Below are 19,124 nucleotides of genomic sequence, written 5' to 3' on the forward strand. Positions count from 1 at the left end.
AGGGGCACATGTACAAGGACTTAAGGGCACCAGAACGTCACTTTTTAAGATGTTCTGTCTCCGTATTTACAAGGCGGCGTTGAGCCACTTAACATGGCTATACGCCGCCCTGTAAATAATGCTCCTTTCACGCTTCCCTTAGAGTGAAAGGGGTCTGCAATGGGTGTTGTGGTGGGTGTTCCACTGCAATGCCCATTGATTGTGACACTGCCTTTTATTTACAAGAGTGGTGTAAATAGGAAGCAGCGCCAAAATTAAGACCAGGCAAAGCCTGGTCTTACCCTGGCGCAACCAGGAGAAATGCTTAATTTCTCCTAGTTTTGCTGTTTCTAGGTCTGCTGCGTTGTGCAGCACACAGAGAAACAGCAAATAGCCATGAATGATTGTTTATGTGCAGGAAGGTGCCCCTTCCTGCACATAAACAATCATTTAAAAAATGACGAGTTGCAAATTCTAAGTGTGCTGCACAATGCAGCACACATAGAAGTTAGAAACCGCCATTCAATTGTTTATGTGCAGGAAGGGACACCTTCCTGCACATAAACAATCATTTCCTCAATGAAGGCACCCTTGCACCATGGTGCAAGAGTGTATGCGTTGGCGCTAGGCAGCTGAACTTAGCACCAGCGCAGGAGGAAACGCAGGGGTGCGCCGTATCATTATAACTACAGCTTATCCCTGCATATTTGAACTGATGGAGAACGTCACTAGCAATTTTGGAGCTAACCCGCGTTCCGCCAGTTCATTGTACATATGCCCCTTAGTCTTGTATCAATAATACGAACAGGGACTGAATGGGTGACCACGTTTTTATGTTTTCTCTGGTGAAAAGAAGGCAAGGTTTTCTAAAGCGGACCTTATGTAGATAAACTGTTCTCTGCATAAAGATGTGTTATGGTATGCTCAGGCCTTTGGTGTCCTTCAACCAGCGTTAAGGCCTTTGGTGTCCTTCTACCAGCGCTCAGGCCTTTGGTGTCCTTCTACCAGCGCTCAGGCCTTTGGTGTCCTTCTACCAGCGCTCAGGCATTTGGTGTCCTTCTGCCAGCGCTCGGGCCTTTGGTGTCCTTCTGCCAGCGCTCAGGCCTTTGGTGTCCTTCTACCAGCGCTCAGGCCTTTGGTGTCCTTCTGCCAGCGCTCAGACCTTTGGTGTCCTTCTGCCAGCGCTCAGACCTTTGGTGTCCTTCTGCCAGCGCTCAGGCCTTTGGTGTCCTTCTACCAGCGCTCAGGCCTTTGGTGTCCTTCTACCAGCGCTCAGGCCTTTGGTGTCCTTCTACCAGCGCTCAGGCCTTTGGTGTCCTTCTACCAGCGCTCAGGCCTTTGGTGTCCTTCTACCAGCGCTAAGGCCTCCACTAAGCGCTGGGCCAGAGGTGGTCCGTTGCTGGATTTCTCCTGGCAGCTGCAACGGTGTCTGAAACGGCTGCTATCCCTCACGTCAGATTTCTCAGTGACCCTCCACCCGCCCTCTTCTGTGCGGTGGCCTTACAGGAGTGACTAAAGTATCAGGTTAGATTGTGCACTCAGTCATGGTTCTCATTCTATCTCTGTAGATCTGCTTCTGAGAGCATGGAATGCTTGGTTTTAAGCTAAGGGTAGTATGCACGGGTGGAGCCTATGTGTGGCCCTGCATCACCACTTTGGTGGGTGGAGCATGGTTGCTGCGGATTCCGATGCCCCCCCTGCACTGGTGTACTTGAGCAGTTTTTGGAAGGGTCTTCGAATTCAACCTGGGGGGGCTTCGCGAAATGAGGAATCTGAAGTTAGAATATCCACCAGAAAGAGTGTTACTGAAGGTAAGTAACTTGGGGCATATTATCAAGACAGGCGATAAAAGTATCGCCGCTTTAGCGGCAGAAAACTGCAGCTAAAACGGCGATAATGGGCTTGATATTATGCTCTATGGAATTCAAATTGAAGCCCATGTTAGATGTCCTTCACATCTAACATGGGCCTCAATTGGAATTCCATAGAGCATATTATCAAGCCCATTATCGCCGTTTTAGCGGCAGTTTTCTGCCGCCTAGGCGGCGATAATTTTATCGCCTGTCTTGTTAATATGCCCCTTGTTCTTTTCACCTTCGTCTACAGCCCAGTACACCTCAGCTTGTGCTCTGTTTACATTGACCACAAGTGCACGTTTGAGGAAAGGCAGGGCGTTATACTGAAGCTAGCCAACATTTACTCTCATCCCATAAGTGCATCGATCTTCCCCTTACCTGAGGAATCCATCAGAGAATGTCGCTGTCTTTGACCTTCTCCTCTGGCAGTAGAGATGCTAAAGGATAAAAAATGGAATACACAGATTGCCTAAGTCCACCACACACTTGTGCATTTTCTATGAATAGATATACCCCTCCGGAATCCCTCTGTCTCCCCCAACTAGTCCTAACTTCCTTCAGTCAACGACCTGTTATTTCTGGCATCGATGGTGGAAGAATGATCGGGCTGCAGAGACAGAGTAAGTTATCCTGCCCCCCTCATTGGAGTCTGTTGCTGTTCCTTTGGCAGTGTCTTCAAATGTTTCTGTTGGATGGAGTGATTTGAGGTAGAGAGATCTGAGAGCACATTTACTCCCAGTCCTTCTGTTCTAGCAGATTGCACGACCTGCCTTTCGCCCCTGGCTAATTTTCGATGTGATCAAGTTCTGGAGTCTTAATTATATTGAAGAACTATCTCCCTCCTGTCTATGATAAGACCTTCTTTGAAGTGCAAACAGAATGTTATGAACAAACCTCTCAAATAAATTTGTTCTGGAAACAGATGCATCTAAAATTCTGTAATTCTCAACCAAACCTTTGTATTGTACCACAGCAGCAAAACCCGACTGCCCAAAGTAGGGAAGAAACTTTTGAGTTGTTCATTTAATAAAGATATCTTTCACCCTGAACAAACTTAGCAGCTCATTTTCAAGCCCTGTGCTCTGCCGGAACGTCGCGTTTTGTGACCTTCCATTGGCGCACAGGGTGTAGCCATATCTAGAAGGCAACGTAAAACCACACTGCATGACATTTCATGGCCTAGTAGATATGGTGTGAGGCAACGCAGCTCAAGTAACTGCGTTGCCTCACACTGCGATGGGGAAGCGTGCCATGGGCATTACAGCGAGTGTTCCCACATAACACCCATTGCATTTGACACTTTCCCAGATTTACAACAAGTTGTAGGCCTGTGAATGCGTGAAAAGGCTACACCTTCCCAGGGGAGCTGTAGAGGAGGCGCAACGAGGAGACATAACAATTATTTCTCCTTGTTCTTTCCTCTTTCTATGTCTGCTGCATTCAACAGCACCTATAGAAAGACCAAATCGCTCAATTGATTGTTTTTGTGCAGGTGTGCCTTCCTGCACAAAAACAATCAGCCCTGCAATGCAGACACCCTTGAACCGTGGGAAAGAGGACCTAGAAGATACGGCGCATTCCTGCCCTTCTCTTTTGCCCTAGGATAGCACAGCAGGAAGGCTTGCGGCGCTGCGCTGCGGCAAAATATGGTAAATGTTATCTTCTAGTGCTGTGTAACCGCTCAGGTGGACTGAGTAAACAGTAAACAGTTTGAAAGAGGTGTGATTTGGTTCGAAGGAGTGCTGCATGATAAATGTGTAAAGCAGCCTCACTTGGCACTCGCAGCAAGATCCTGCCGCTGCTGAAATCAAATCTGCCAAAAGGGTTGAGGTCTGTCTTGAAAGGAGAGGAAAAAGCTGCTCGCTGTAGCCATTGTAGAAGTCTTGTCTTGGGGATAGATGTTATAAACGTCTTAGAGTAATTGAAAATAAAATAATGTTTACTTGTTAGGTAATTGGTTTGGTAATTTGCAAATCCACTGAAATGAATGGGTGTCCTGTGAAGCAGTCGAACGCAGTGTATTCAAGGCATATGACATCCTTGCTACGCTTCTGCTTGATTTGCTTAAAGTGCCCTCCATTCAGATAGATGAAGAAAGCAAGGCTTGGAGTGAGGAGAGAGGATGTGTCATTTTGGCCAGAGCTGCCGACTTTCGAGCTGGGGTACCAGGTTCAAGTCTCAGCATCGGTTCAACATCCTGTAAGCAAATTGCTAAATCTCTCTATGCCTACAAATATCAAAATATGTGAAAAACTCGCACCAAATAAAATAATACATTTAAATCCCTTATGAAGCACAGTCAAGAAGAAGTATATTGAAAAAAAGTGGCGTGCTCGCTCGTAATTAAAATAACAAAGAAGTTTGAAGCGGATGAAAAGGAGTACTTCTGCCATGGTACCCTGATAAGACGAAGGCTCTGAGAACAACAGGAAATGGTATGCTACAACCAATAGAAACAGATGAAAAGTAAGTGGCAACCAAACGAACAAAGGAAATCAAAGAATGAGATGTAAGTACCTTTAAGATTTATATTACTTGCAATAAATTTCACAAGCACAGAGCAAGCACTGTGCAGGCGAAAACTAAAAAAAAGTGACCCACATTTTTGGATTATGCCTTTTTGCAAAACACTGCTTCAGTGTCATTATAAAGAGAAGGAGGTTTTACTAAAAGAGGCGTGTTTTCTTAAGTTCACTGAGCTATAAAAAATTCAAATGTTTCCAGGATTAGTTCAGAATGGTGAACCACACTTGAATATAAGTGAGGCCACTTCTGCTCAGGCCCCGCCCCTGCTCAATCTGCATCCAATAATGGGCCGGCCCAGCGAAAGACTGGGAATGACACCTCCAACTCGTTGATAAAAGGGAAGTATTTGAGGTCCATTTGCATCCGGAAAGGCTTCTCAGGGCCCCATTGGTGACATCTGAACAGAACAGATACAGCTCAAATCGGCCACCACACTGGCCAAAATAGCGGCCCACAGCTGCAGCTCAGATACCAGTCCATTGCCCGAGTGCCTGCCTTGCCAATCCAACCCTGCTCTCCAGCTACACATCATCAAGACGTTACTGTACAATCGATGGTGCTCTGATTTCCCATTTGCTCTTTATCTGCGCACATCTTCCAAAGCTCCTCTCCCCAGAGTGAGGCTGCCGCCCTTCAGGCACTGCACGATTCTTGCCCCGATTACTTACCGGTAATCTTCATTACTCCGAGTATAGTCTTCCTCGCCACATGACTTACAAAGTGAGCGTCAGCTCCACAACAGAACCCTCCAAAGCAAAGCAAAAAAAACAAAGTCAGCATCCCATGCCTCCCATCCCTTCCCAATATGGCCGACCCAGTCACCCATGACCCCTATAAGAGGCGGGCCGGCCCAACCCAACAGCCTGAAACTACCAAGCAAAACATGAAGCCGATAGCCAGACAGGGAGGGAGGGATGGGAAGTCATGTGGCGAGGAAGACTATACTCGGAGTAATGAAGATTACCGGTAAGTAATCGGGGCATTACCTCCTCGTTAGTCTTCCTCGCCACATGACTTACAAAGTGAGCACATACCAAAGCCAAACGGCTTCATGGAACTCACAAGACACCAACAGACCAGAGGGCAAAACCCAACCAGCCCGGGACCCAATGACGCCGGGAAAAACAAAAACCCGGACCCCAGAGACACGAGGCGCTGGCAGGAAGCAGCCGCAGCAAAGGCCAAAGGGGGACAGAGAAAAGCTCCAGACCAGACCGCACGGAGCCAGAAGCCACAGAAAACAGGGCCCAGAAAGCACGCCGGACCAACACACCAGGACCGGCCAACGGAGATCCCGAAAAGAGGGCAACAAACCCCCTCAATAAAAAGAAGGAAAACCGAAGGAACAGAGGGCAACCCCGCCACAGCGACCCAACAGAAAAGGCACAGCCGAAAGGGAGACGCCGTGCGACAAACACAGCAACCCCGCAAGGGAGAACACCACCCGCGAGAGAGCCGAAACCACCAGAGGCAGTGGAACCAGTCGCAAGCAAACCGGCAAGAGCCGCACTAAAAGAAGAGTGCGACAGACTGCCAACTAACGACACTGTGACAGCGTGTGCGAGACTCGAACCCTCGACCCGTGAGAACCAGGACAACCACAGGCACAAGACAAACCAAAGAGCCAAATCCCCTGGCAGCAAGGAAAAGGGGCGCTGAAGAGAAACAGAAAGGGAAAAAAACCCAGACACACAAAGGACCCCCCGGAAGGGACCGTACCAAGGAGAGAACCCAGGCAGGAACAAGGAAACAAAAAGACCCAGGAAGGTGACGGAAACGACACCGAAGAGACCCGGCCACCCAGGGAACTCAACCAGGCCACCGCAGAAAGCGGAGAACCCGAAAGATCACCCACGCACAGAAGGCAGGGAAAAAGGCAGCGCCACGGACCGAGCCCGCCCCTCACAGGGACCAAGCGAGCAGCCGAAGCGAGCACCCACCAAAGGCGAGAGGGACAGGAGGGCAGGGCGAAAACCGAACTCGAGCCAACTCAAAACCCCCAGAGAGCCACCAGATCCAACAGACCCCGGAACCCCAAATCCAGGGACAAAAGACGAGGAAACAAGCACACCGGAAGCGTACGGGCCCGCCAGGGAGCAGAGAACCGGAGGCACCAGCACCCCCGGACACCCAAGCAGGAGACGCAGAAGGCCAGAGAGCCCACAGAGCCCGATCCCCCCAGCCGAACCAGGACAGGAGCGGGAAGGGCCCGGGCCAATCCCAAGGAAGGACCAGAGCCAACCGGCAGAAGAAAAACAGCCAGACAACAAGACTGCATGGAACGCCACACAAAAGCGTGAGTAACCCCGGTGCCGGGACCACGCCAAACGCCACAGAATCGCACCAGGCGGAGAAAACGTGAAGCCGGAGTGAGCAACACAAAAACGAGAAAGGAGCAGCCAAGCCGCAACCCCGACAAAGACAGGGCGAGTCCAAGGAGGACCCCACAGGCCACAGCACCCGGAAGACCCAGGTGGAACCCCACCCGGGTACCAACCAGACCCGACCCTGCACAACCGCAGAAAGCAGACCAGGCCAGGGGCAGACAGGGAGGCAATGCCGAAAGCCCCACAGCCCCATGAAAACCCCAGAGGACGGTCAGCAACAGACAGGGACAGACCCCCGCGGGAACATTGAAACACATTCCAACTTTACTGAAAGAAATACCAGTGCCCACTCCAGAGACTGAGCACCCACTGACATTGAAAGACCAGGGATGGAACACCAGAACCACAGGGGAAGAGTCGAAGACCCGAACCCGAAGGCCAGAGTGACTCCAACAGAGCGGACACTGACGGCAAGCCGAAAGGCAACCAAAGCCCGCGAGGGGGCAAGGAGTCACAACAGAGGAGGCTGAGAGACCCACACGCACCCCGGCACAGAGAATCCCACAGCCGCCCCCACAGAGAGGGGGAGCCAAACGCCAGAACCCAAACCCCAGAGCCCGCTAGAGCAGGGCATCAAGCACAAGGCGGCGGGGGAGGGGGGAGCGTAGGGCAGGGCCGCGAGGGCCAGGAGGAGGGGGAACGAGAAAGCGAGCCCGACAAGGTGGGGCCACCACCCGGGACACCCACAACCAAACGGGGCAGAGTAGTAGGCAACTAACTGCCTGTGCGCAGGAAGGAAGACAGCGGAGCAACACAGAACCGGAGGAGGAAGAGCAAGCACCCAGCCAGCACCCCCAACCACCAGGACAGAACACGCTCACCAGCAAAGAGAAGCAAGCCACGGAAACCGAGAAGCCCCAGAAGAAGGTTACAGAGGGACGAAACAATGTAAGTCCAGGGATAGCCGCAGCGCGAAAAGGCAAGCAGCGAGGTAAGTACAAAGACGACACCTAGCAGCAAAAACGCAAATACAAAGATGACAATGAAAGCATTGCACCCAAAGAGCCGTTGACAGCGACTGCGGGACTCAAACCCGTCACCGGAGAGTCGAAACAACCCAAGGCACCGGACGTGTTAGACGGACCGGGAGGGTCGGCCGAGGACAAGGGGAGAGGTCTCCGGGGAGAGCCGTCTCCAGCGATCGTACAGATGAATAACTTCCCCCCCCACAGATATACACCACACAAGGATAAGGTTTAGCGTTCTTTATAGGTGATTTCTTAAGGTATGATGAAATGGTACAAGGAGGTCTGGATTCAGGGGTCCCCTCGATTCGAGTCTCTTGGTGTGGGGAAAGGGGGTAGCGGGACAGTCTGGTTACCAGTCTGGTAGCTGAGATGGTATGGTGGATAGCTCACAATCCTCGAGCTCGGTGTTCTAGCTTGGACGGGCCGCGGCAGCGCCAGCAGGTCCCGGTGAAGATGGTCGGTACACGGTCCGCGGCAGCGCCAGCAGGTCCCGGTGAAGATGGTCGTTACACGGTCCGCGGCAGCGCCAGCAGGTCCCGATGAAGGTGGTCGTTACAACGGTCCGCGGCAGCGCCAGCAGGTCCCGACGAGGATGGATGATGCAGAAGGCCGCGGCAGCGCCAGCAGGCCGGACGATAGTTCACAAGGCAGGGCTACGGCAGCGCCAGTAGTCCGTCAAGGCTGAGTTCTCTCGGTGTCTCTCGACTCCAGGTTACAACTGCCTTCCTGCTCTGGAGCGGCCCTAGTTATAGGTCTAGCGCCCTTTGATGTCCGGACCCTCGCACTTGGAGGTCGGGGGGTCCGGGATGAGGGAGTCCAGACACCCAGCGGGGGGGTGGAGCCAGCGCCTGGGGGAGCTGGAGGGTGATCGGCACCTGGCGGGGGAGAGCCCTCGACGCTTCTTTCTCCCATTGACCTGCCAAGTGGTCCGTTCACCTCCTGGGTGGATGGTGGTGCCGGGATGTCGGGGCCGGCCAGGCCCTGGGTTAGGGTCGAGCCGGGGCCGTGCGGCCTCGTGGCGCAGCGCCCAAGATGGCGGCTGATCCGGCCGGGGGAGCCGGTAGTGGTTCGGCCCCATGATACATGGCTGTCCGGGGGCAGGAGTTCCGTTGGGAACCGGGGTGCGGGTTGCTCTTGGGGGTAACACCTGGGAGTCCGGGGCTTGGGCCCTGTCATGCGGGGAGGGAGCAAGCCCTTCATGTGGCCTGTCCAACATGCGTCCCCCCCAGCTGAAGGCGGGGAGAGTCACCCATCCTCTTGGGGACTCTCTTCGTCGAGGCGGAAAAAGCGTGACAGGCCATCTGCGTTGGCGTGGTCTTGGCCCGGTCGATGTTCCACAGTGAAGTCCATTCCCTGCAGGGAGATGGACCAGCGTAATAGTTTTGGGTTTTCCCCCCGCATCTGCATTAGCCACTGCAGGGGTCGATGATCGGTTTGCACCCTGAAGTGGGTACCGAAGAGATAGGGCCGGAGCTTTTTGAGGGCCCACACTACTGCGAAGGCCTCCCTCTCGATTGTGCTCCAGCGCTGTTCTCGGGCCAGGAGCCGTCTGCTGATGAAGGCCACCGGCTGGTCAAGACCCTCGGGGTTCAGCTGGGAAAGAACCGCCCCGATGCCGTGGTCGGAGGCGTCCGTTTGTACAATGAATTCCCGACTGTAATCGGGGGCCTGGAGCACAGGGGCGGTGCACAGGGCGGCCTTCAGCTTCTCGAAGGCCGCTTGACAGTCGGGGGTCCAGTTAATCTTCTTCGGGTGGTTTTTGGACGTGAGACCCGTGAGGGGCCCCACAATGCTGCCATAGTCCCTCACGAACCGCCGGTAGTAGCCGGTGAGTCCCAAGAAGGCTCGGACCTCGGTCTGCGTGACTGGGGGTTGCCAGGACTGGATGGCAGCAATTTTGAGTTGCAGAGGGGCCACCAGACCGCTTCCTACCTGGTGTCCGAGGTAGGTCACGGACCCCTGACCAATTTGGCACTTGCCGGCCTTAATCGTGAGGCCGGCCCGCTGGAGGGCCTGCAGGACCTCTTGGAGGTGGTGGAGGTGGTCGGACCAATGGCGGCTGTACACAGCGATATCGTCCAGGTAGGCGGCGCTGAACTCCTCGAGCCCCGCCAAGACCTGGTTCACTAGACGTTGAAAAGTAGCTGGGGCATTCTTCATGCCGAAGGGCATGACCTTGAAGTGGTAGTGGCCATCGGGGGTAGAAAAGGCGGACCGTTCCTGTGCCCGGGGTGTGAGACCGATCTGCCAGTAGCCCGCTGTCAGGTCGAAGATGCTGAGGTAGCGGGCGGCCCCCAGGCGGTCGATCAATTCATCCGCTCGGGGGATAGGATGAGCGTCGGTCCGGGTGACAGCGTTCAAGCCCCGATAGTCGACGCAGAATCGAAGTTCAGGAGTGGTGCCGGGGGCAGCGGCTTTGGGGACCAGCACGACCGGGCTGGCCCAGGGGCTGTCCGAGGGCTCGATGACCCCGAGCGTGAGCATCTTGGATACTTCCTCTTGGATGCAGGCCCGCACCCGATCTGGTACGCGGTAGGCCCGGTGTCGGATAGGGGGACTGTCCCCAGTGTCCACGTCGTGCAAGCACCAAGGGGTGATCCCTGGGGTGAGGGAAAACAGAGTAGCAAACTGCAGCAGGAGGTCCCGGCAACCCTGGCGTTGCTCTGGGGTGAGGGCATCGGAGAGCCGGACCCCGTCCACGGAACCGTCGTTCTCCTGGGTCTTCAGGAGATCAGGGAGGGGCTCGGAGTCTTCTTCCGCCCCACTGTCTGTAGCCATCAGGAGGCTGAGTTCCGAGCGCACAAAGTGGGGTTTGAGTCTGTTGGTGTGGAGGACCCGGAGGGGGTTCCGGGGGGACTCCATGTCGATGAGGTAGGTGACGGGGCTCTTGCGTTCGACCACTTTGAAGGGCCCCGTCCACTTATCTTGCAAGGCACATGGTTCGGTGGGGGACATCACCCACACTTGTTGACCAGGTTCGAATTCGACGGAGGAGGCATTCTGATCGTACCATTTTTTCATGTCCTCCTGACTGGCCTCGAGATTCGCTTTTGCCATTTCCCTGAAGCGCCGGGTCTGATTTCGTAGTGCCAGGAGGTACTTGAAGACGTCTGGAGGGGTCTTTAGGGGGGCCATCTCCCAACCTTCTTTGACTAGGCTGAGGGGCCCTCGCACAGGGTGCCCGTACAGGAGTTCGAAAGGGCTAAAGCCGAGGGACTTCTGGGGAACTTCTCGATAGGCGAAGAGGAGGCACAGAAGTAGTACATCCCACTGGCGACGGAGGGGCTCTTCCAATCCCCCAATCATTCCCTTGAGTGTGCGGTTGAATCGCTCAACTAGTCCGTTCCCTTGAGGGTGATAGGGGGTCGTGAATCGGTAGGTGACCCCGCACTGTTGCCAGAGGGACTTCATATATTTCGAGATAAAGTTTGTGCCTCGGTCGCTGACGACTTCTCGGGGGAAGCCCACCCGGGAGAAGATCCCCATCAGGGCCCAGCCGACCACCGGAGCTGTTACAGTTCGCAGGGGCACAGCCTCGGGGTAGCGGGTGGCGTGGTCCACCAGTACCAGGATGAACCGATGTCCTTGTGCTGTGCGGGGGTCCAGGGGCCCCACAATGTCTATTCCTACCCTCTCGAACGGGGTGGTGACCACTGGGAAGGGTTGCAAAGGGGCTTTGAGCTTGCGGCCGCTCTTCCCGCTGGCCTGGCACGTGGGGCAGGACCGGCAGTGGTTGAGGACGTCGTTCCGCATCCTCGGCCAGAAAAAGTGGGTCACCAGGCGACTGTAGGTTTTGTCCTGGCCCAGGTGTCCAGCCAGGGGAACATCGTGGGCCAAAGTTAGCAGGAAGTCTCTGAAACGGAGGGGCACCACCAGCACTCGACTGGCCCCTAACTCCGCGATTCTTTGTTCACTGTATAGCAGGTCGTTATCCCAATAGACCCAATGGGTTCCGGTGGAGTCCCCTGCGCTCTGGGCGCGGGCTTGCTGGCGGAGTCCCTCGAGGGAGGGGCAGGTCTTCTGTTCCTGGCGGAACTATTCCTGGGTGGGCCTCCCTTCTTGACGCCACTGAGCCAGGCCGGGAAGGTCCTGGGGCTGGGCGACCCCTTCGGGCGTTGGCTCTGGGGGGTCGGTATCGTCATTGTCCTCTACTGGAGCGACCGGGGGAGGAGGTGCTGGCCATTCCGGTTCTTCTGGTCGGGGGACGGCACGGGCGGCCATGGACCGGGTAGTTACGCATGCCCAGTCCGGGAGGCCCAGCATCCCCAGGTGCTCTCTTCTTTCGACGGCGGCCCACGGGGAACTCTCAAGGTCATTCCCCAGGAGACAGTCCACGGGGGCATCATCCCGGACCGTCACCTTCAGCATGCCGGAGACCCCTCCCCATTCGAAGGGGACGCAGGCCATCCGACACAGACTTTCGGAATTGTCGGCTGAGCGGACGGGGCAGAGAATGTTCGGCAGGATCTGCTCTGGTTTCACCAGGTGACAGCGGACGGCCGTCACACTGGCCCCTGTGTCACGTAGGGCTTCGGCCCGGCGCCCATTAATGTTCACCCACTGGCCATATTTCCGGGTGTTGGCGGGTAGGGGAGCCCGTGGGACCATGTCTTTTCCCCCTAGGTATGCTAGAACCATGGCGGCCGGTTCCCACTCTTGTTGTGCCTGCTCATATTCTTCCTGTTCCTCGGAGATTTGTTCTCCCCCCAGGGCGGCGGCAGCTACCTGGCGGGGCTTTGGCGTTTGGTTCTGCGGGCAGCTCGGGTCATTGGCGTAGTGGCCGACTCGCTGGCATCGGTGACACGTGACGTTGGCTCGGAACCCCGGGCGCATCGGGGGGTTGCCCCGGCCGGCCGGGGGCGGGGTGCTGGCCGCGGGAGTGGCCAGGACGGTGTCTCTCCCTCGCCCCTGGCCTCCTCCTCCTCCTCGGGGACGGTGCTGACCTTGGTTGTTTCGGTTTTGCTCATGTGGCCCTCTCCGGCCCACTCGGGTGCTTTCCCACCGGTCAGCTTCGGCGGCGAGTTGTCGTGGGTCAGTCAATTTACTGTCGAGGAGGTGCTGCCTGAGCTCGACGAAGCAGTTGTTAGACAGGTGCTCCCACACCATAAGATTAAAGAGTTGCTCGTAGGTCGTTACGTGGCTTCCCTTGATTCAACCCTCGAAGGCTCGGCTGAAATAGTTGACATATTCCACCCAAGTTGTACCCGGGATCCGGGTGCAGTCTCGGAACCTCTGGCGGTACATTTCGGGTGTGAGCCCATATCGGGTGAGGAGGGCAGCCTTCATGTGGTCATAGGATGACATCTGATGGTCTGGGAGCTGTAGTAGGGCATCGCGGCCTTCGTTGACGAACCTCCCCCATAGGCCGGCTCCCCAGTCACTCCGATCGATCCGGTGGGAGGTCATGGCGATCTCGTATGCTTTGAACCACTGTTGTATGTCGTCCTCTCGGACATACTCTCGGACAACATCCTTGGGGATGTGGACTTTCTTCTCGGTTGCTCCCGGGGTGTGCGGTCGCTCAGGCACCCCCGGTTCTTTATTCTGTTTCCGAAGTTCTATTTCCGCCAGTTTGCGCTCGTGTTCGAATGTTAGTCTTTTTTCTTCGAGCTCTCTCTGCCTCTGTTTTTCCTCCCGTTCTTCTCGGAGCCGCAGATGTTCTAGATTTAGTTTTTGCTCGGCTAACTTTAGTTCACCGTCCATCTTGAGTCGTGCCATTTCCAACTCATGTAATCTGGTTCTTTCTCTTTCTTGGATCTCTTCCTGCGAGAGGCCCGTTCCTCGCTCCTCGGGAGCTGTGGCGTTCCCCTCCGGTGCTGCACCGTTTTGGTCTGGAGATTCGGCGACCCCGGTTTCCGCCCACGACTCCAGGGCGTGTTTCAAATCGTCTTTGGTACTCAGGCCGGTGGTAGCAATGCCTAGTTCCATGCAGAATTGTTTAAGTTCGCGATGGCTATACTCTTCCAATTTATCCATCTGGAATTTCTCGGTGGATCCGCTCTCTTTGGTTGACATCGTGGTTTTGTCGTGGGGTGAGCTACTCTCTGTACGATTACGCGTTGATTCGGATCGCGCCGCTGGCCACCAATGTTAGACGGACCGGGAGGGTCGGCCGAGGACAAGGGGAGAGGTCTCCGGGGAGAGCCATCTCCAGCGATCGTACAGATGAATAACTTCCCCCCCCACAGATATACACCACACAAGGATAAGGTTTAGCGTTCTTTATAGGTGATTTCTTAAGGTACGATGAAATGGTACAAGGAGGTCTGGACTCAGGGGTCCCCTCGATTCGAGTCTCTTGGTTTGGGGAAAGGGGGTAGCGGGACAGTCTGGTTACCAGTCTGGTAGCTGAGATGGTATGGTGGATAGCTCACAATCCTCGAGCTCGGAGTTCTATATTGGACGGGCCGCGGCAGCGCCAGCAGGTCCCGGTGAAGATGGTCGGTACACGGTCCGCGGCAGCGCCAGCAGGTCCCGGTGAAGATGGTCGTTACACGGTCCACGGCAGCGCCAGCAGGTCCCGATGAAGGTGGTCGTTACAACGGTTCCGCGGCAGCGCCAGCAGGTCCCGACGAGGATGGATGATGCAGAAGGCCGCGGCAGCGCCAGCAGGCCGGACGATAGTTCACAAGGCAGGGCTACGGCAGCGCCAGTAGTCCGTCAAGGCTGAGTTCTCTCGGTGTCTCTCGACTCCAGGATACAACTGCCTTCCTGCTCTGGAGCGGCCCTAGTTATAGGTCTGGCGCCCTTTGATGTCCGGACCCTCGCACTTGGAGGTCGGGGGGTCCGGGATGAGGGAGTCCAGACACCCAGCGGGGGGGTGGAGCCAGCGCCTGGGGGAGCTGGAGGGTGATCGGCACCTGGCGGGGGAGAGCCCTCGACGCTTCTTTCTCCCATTGACCTGCCAAGTGGTCCGTTCACCTCCTGGGTGGATGGTGGTGCCGGGATGTCGGGGCCGGCCAGGCCCTGGGTTAGGGTCGAGCCGGGGCCATGCGGCCTCGTGGCGCAGCGCCCAAGATGGCGGCTGATCCGGCCGGGGGAGCCGGTAGTGGTTCGGCCCCATGATACATGGCTGTCCGGGGGCAGGAGTTCCGTTGGGAGACGGGGTGCGGGTTGCTCTTGGGGGTAACACCTGGGAGTCCGGGGCTTGGGCCCTGTCATGCGAGGAGGGAGCAAGCCCTTCATGTGGCCTGTCCAACAGGACGCAACAACGAGAAACCGCACCCAGAAGAGCGTGACCCGGGAGACCCCCGAAAACCAGAGGCACAAGACTATGGCAGCAAAAACCCCCCCCCCGCTTGGGCAGAGAAGAGGCAGCGAAACAAATGGAGAGCCAGCGAGGGACAAAACAAACCCCGCCCCCGGGGCAACGAGCCGGTCCGGGTCGGGAGAACACGAGGCAACCCCCGGGACCGGGAACCACCAAGGCAACGGCAGCAGCGGGCCAGGAAGGCAAGCCCACCCCCTCACCCCCCGCCCCCCCCCAGCCAGAGCCAGGCAGAAATGCCCCGGGAACCACAGGGATCGGACGCGAGCACCGTGGCAAAACCAACAGTGCGGGCCAGCGCTGCAAGCGCCTAGGCGAAGAGGAGACACGAAGCGCACACTGTACAACGTGAGGTGCAACAAGACAGGAAAACAAAAACACCGCCAAAAATTCAGTCAGCGAGCACAGCAAGCTGGCACAACAGGACACCCTCGGCGTAGAACACACGGCACCGTAGTGCAACAAACGACACCACAGGAGTCGGCCAAAAAAACGGGCCACAAAGCCCAAAATGAATCGCGTCCCGGATGCGCATCAGCCAAGGGAGCCGGCATCCCAACGGAACGGGAGCACCACGGCAGGGGTACATGCGCCACGTACAATAAGGCAGGTCAGTGAACACCCACAAGTGTCTCAGAGCCTCTGACAATGCAAATAGAAAAGCAACAGAGGACCCAACCAAGGGCATCACACAAGCAGGAGCCGTGCCACAAAAACAAAAACACAGGTCGAACTGTCGATATATCAAGGAGGCCCTGTAAGAAAAGCCTGCAGTTGCAGGGCTGGTTACAGTTTGAACCCAGTCATACGCAAATCAGCCTTGACCCTGTGTTGTGTATGTATATTGTCACCTTGAGGACACCGTAGTGTCCCATGCACTTGCGTGTCCCTGCGAGGACACCGTATCGTTGCCCCTCACCAGCTATGACCTCACCAGCTGTCAGTTGGTGACAGTTGACAGCTGGTGATCCTGAGCAGCGGCTGCAATCTTGCGCTCCACAATTGGAGCTGTGTTGGCGAAGAATAAAGTACTTACAACCCAACGTATTGCTTCCACTTTGTTCACTACACCCTGTGCCTCATGGGTGCAGTCCAGCCCGAACTGCCAAGCCAGGTCCTCCCTGGACTGTAAACAAGCATCCTAGGACCGGTTTCAGGGTTTCACCCCTCTTCCGCCAGGATAGCTTCCAAAAACCGCCCAGCAGGGCTGCCCGAGCACGGGGACTAACAAAAAGGCCGTGGAACCAGATGGCCGCGCACTCCACACGCTGGCACGCACTAATGACGTGACCCCTTCGGAAACACGCTCAGCGTGCCCCCAGAAGCGCCTCACCGAAACGGGAACTATCAGCGTGTTTCAGCAGTCAGTTAGCCCCATGGCACATAAAAACATCTCGTGACACCAACACCAACTTCAAAAGGACGCCAATATCAAAAATTATGCACACAAAGTTTCCCATTAGCCAACTCGATGTACATAAAGAGCGCAAGACCAGGGACAGGCTAAGGGCGACGCGACCGGTGCCACCGCACTGGGTGCGCGCAATTTTACAACGAAGCCCCGCCCCGGGACCCCGCCCACAGCCGCGAGGAAACACAGCGCGCACACAGCAACGCCGGCGACCCCGGAGCGAAGCAAGACGGAGGGAGCATGGACGCAGGCAGGTAAGCGACACACAACCCCGAAATGGACGAGCCCCCCGTGCACAGCCGCCCTAGACGGACCGAGCCCCGTAGAGCCGCCGCCACCCCCAACGCCAGGAAGGCAGGTGGGTAGGCGAAAACGCGGCTCGGGAAGGAAGAGGGCGGTCTCCGTCCGCAACCCTCGGGACACAGTCACCCTTCCCAATATGCCAAGGCGCAGAGCTGCCGCCCGCCGAAAATAAACAAAGGCGGGCGGCGAAGGGGATGACAATGGAAAACGAAGGATCGTGTCAACAAGCCAAACACAAGGGAATCGAAGCACGAATCCCACGCATTTCCCCTCCCCCCCCCCTCCCCCTGAACACCCACGGCTCGCTAAAGCAGAGCCTGACCGGCACAAGAAAATAACCTCCAAATACACCGGGGGCAACAGGCAGGGGGAATAAACGAAGTCCAAGCCCCTAGGGTCCGCCACAGCAGGACCTCCAACCATGGACCCACGCACCTGCTACAGCAGGCACCACTTACCTGAAGCGCTCCGGAGAGAGTGCAGAACTAAAAAAACAGGATGTTGGGTTGGGCCGGCCCGCTTCTTATAGGGGTCATGGGTGACTGGGTCGGCCATATAGGGAAGGGATGGGAGGCATGGGATGCTGACTTTGTTTTTTTTGCTTTGCTTTGGAGGGTTCTGTTGTGGAGCTGACGCTCACTTTGTAAGTCATGTGGCGAGGAAGACTAACGAGGAGGTAATGTTCCTCACACTCCCTGCACGCTCTTTCACCGCCCACATGTGTGTGTCATCAGGCAGTGTGGCTCCGTTAGTTACGCGGTCACTGTGGGCATCTGCGTGTGACCTGCAGGGCATCCTCAAGCTCAATGTTTAGCTTGCAACCGACCACTAAACTACTTTCGATCAGCCGGTACGCTGGGAAGAGCTGACCCATGGTTCACTGCGGAATTATATAGTTATGTAGTTGCAAGTACAACAGTTATGGCCTGAATAATACCAAGACCATAATACACAGCGATCAGCAATAAATCAACTTATACCTCTAAAATGTACACTTAGACAAATCTGCAATAAGGTGTGTCCATCAGCAGCGGTGTGCACAGGGATATTATGCATAGGAGAGTGTATGAGTTATCACTGTGTCAGTATTTGGATTTCCTATGATCAGACTGCTAAGATAAGTACACGCCCATGATACAACGCTCGCTAACGGTATACAGCTGTGTGTTTATTTTACTGCAAATTTAATAAAGAGTTATGAAAAAAAGGGTTGCCCATCTCCAGTCCTGTACAGCCAATACCCAGACACCCCCAAGTGAACGGCACGGAATCACTCAAGAGATCTGTCACACATCTATGGACAGTCGGGGAGGACTTTAATGCTGTCCACCACTGAAGACCCCAAATATCTAAACACTCTGACCACTTCTTTACATATCACACAGAAACGCCGTTATTGGATGATAATAAAAACGTCCATCCCTACAGACCTCTCCACCTCTCTCTCCCCACAACACAACCACGCCAGCTCAGGACCACAACTATCCCCAAGATGTCAGATTAGACAACCCAGAGCAGAGACCAGCCAAACAGACTGTATCATATGAAATACCATAAAGAGACCTGCAGAGCTGTTCAAATCTATCAGTATGCTGAAAATCGTAAAACTGCGGCGTGTCTGTCTCTCACACTCCACCCACCACACTGCGTCCAATAACACCATAACCGCACCTTGGTGGTCATCACACCCAACATGGAAACACTTCCCACATAGGATCACAACAAAGGCGACACCATTCCAACCATACATGGTGTAGCGTGCCACTCATATAGGCAAACACTTCAGCACCCCACATGGAGGTAGTAAGTGCTAAATAAACGCTGCAATACAAAAGAATGCAAGGGTAATGCTGTGAACGCTCACAAAACAACTCTCTTTATAACAGTATGTATGTGTTAGACCCGGCCTCGTAGCATGGCTCTTCCTGTCCTCACACTACCTAACCTGGTACCTGGGACCCCAAGCACACGGCCCAGCCGATCCTTCCCACCAGAACACACACCCGCGACCCGGGCCTCCCCGTCCATGGCCTCTCTCCTTTCGGCCACCCCGGGCACGCGTGCCCACTTCATGCACCAAGATGGCCGCCCGGCCCCAGCACAACCCGGGCCTAGAGGCGCCACTCCGGCTGGAGGACATCACGCTTCCAGGGGATGAGAGAGGGAGGAGCAGTTTCTATCGCACCTCTGAACTCCCCTGGGACGATGGGTTTCGATCGGCCCTCCGGCCTCCCTGAGGGCTGGCTCCACGCCTGCTGGGTGTCTGGGACTCCTCCCGACCCGGCCCTGAAAGGATCAAAAGACAATGGCAGGAAAACTCGACAAGCGACCCCCAGGTGACAAGACCCCTGCCTGCACAGACTCCGGACATCAAAGAGGGGTCGACCTATAACAAGGGGTGCTCTGGGACTGTCCGGCAGATTCGCC

Source organism: Triturus cristatus, chromosome 10, assembly GCF_964204655.1.
Source record: "Triturus cristatus chromosome 10, aTriCri1.1, whole genome shotgun sequence".
Lineage (NCBI taxonomy): Eukaryota > Metazoa > Chordata > Amphibia > Caudata > Salamandridae > Triturus > Triturus cristatus.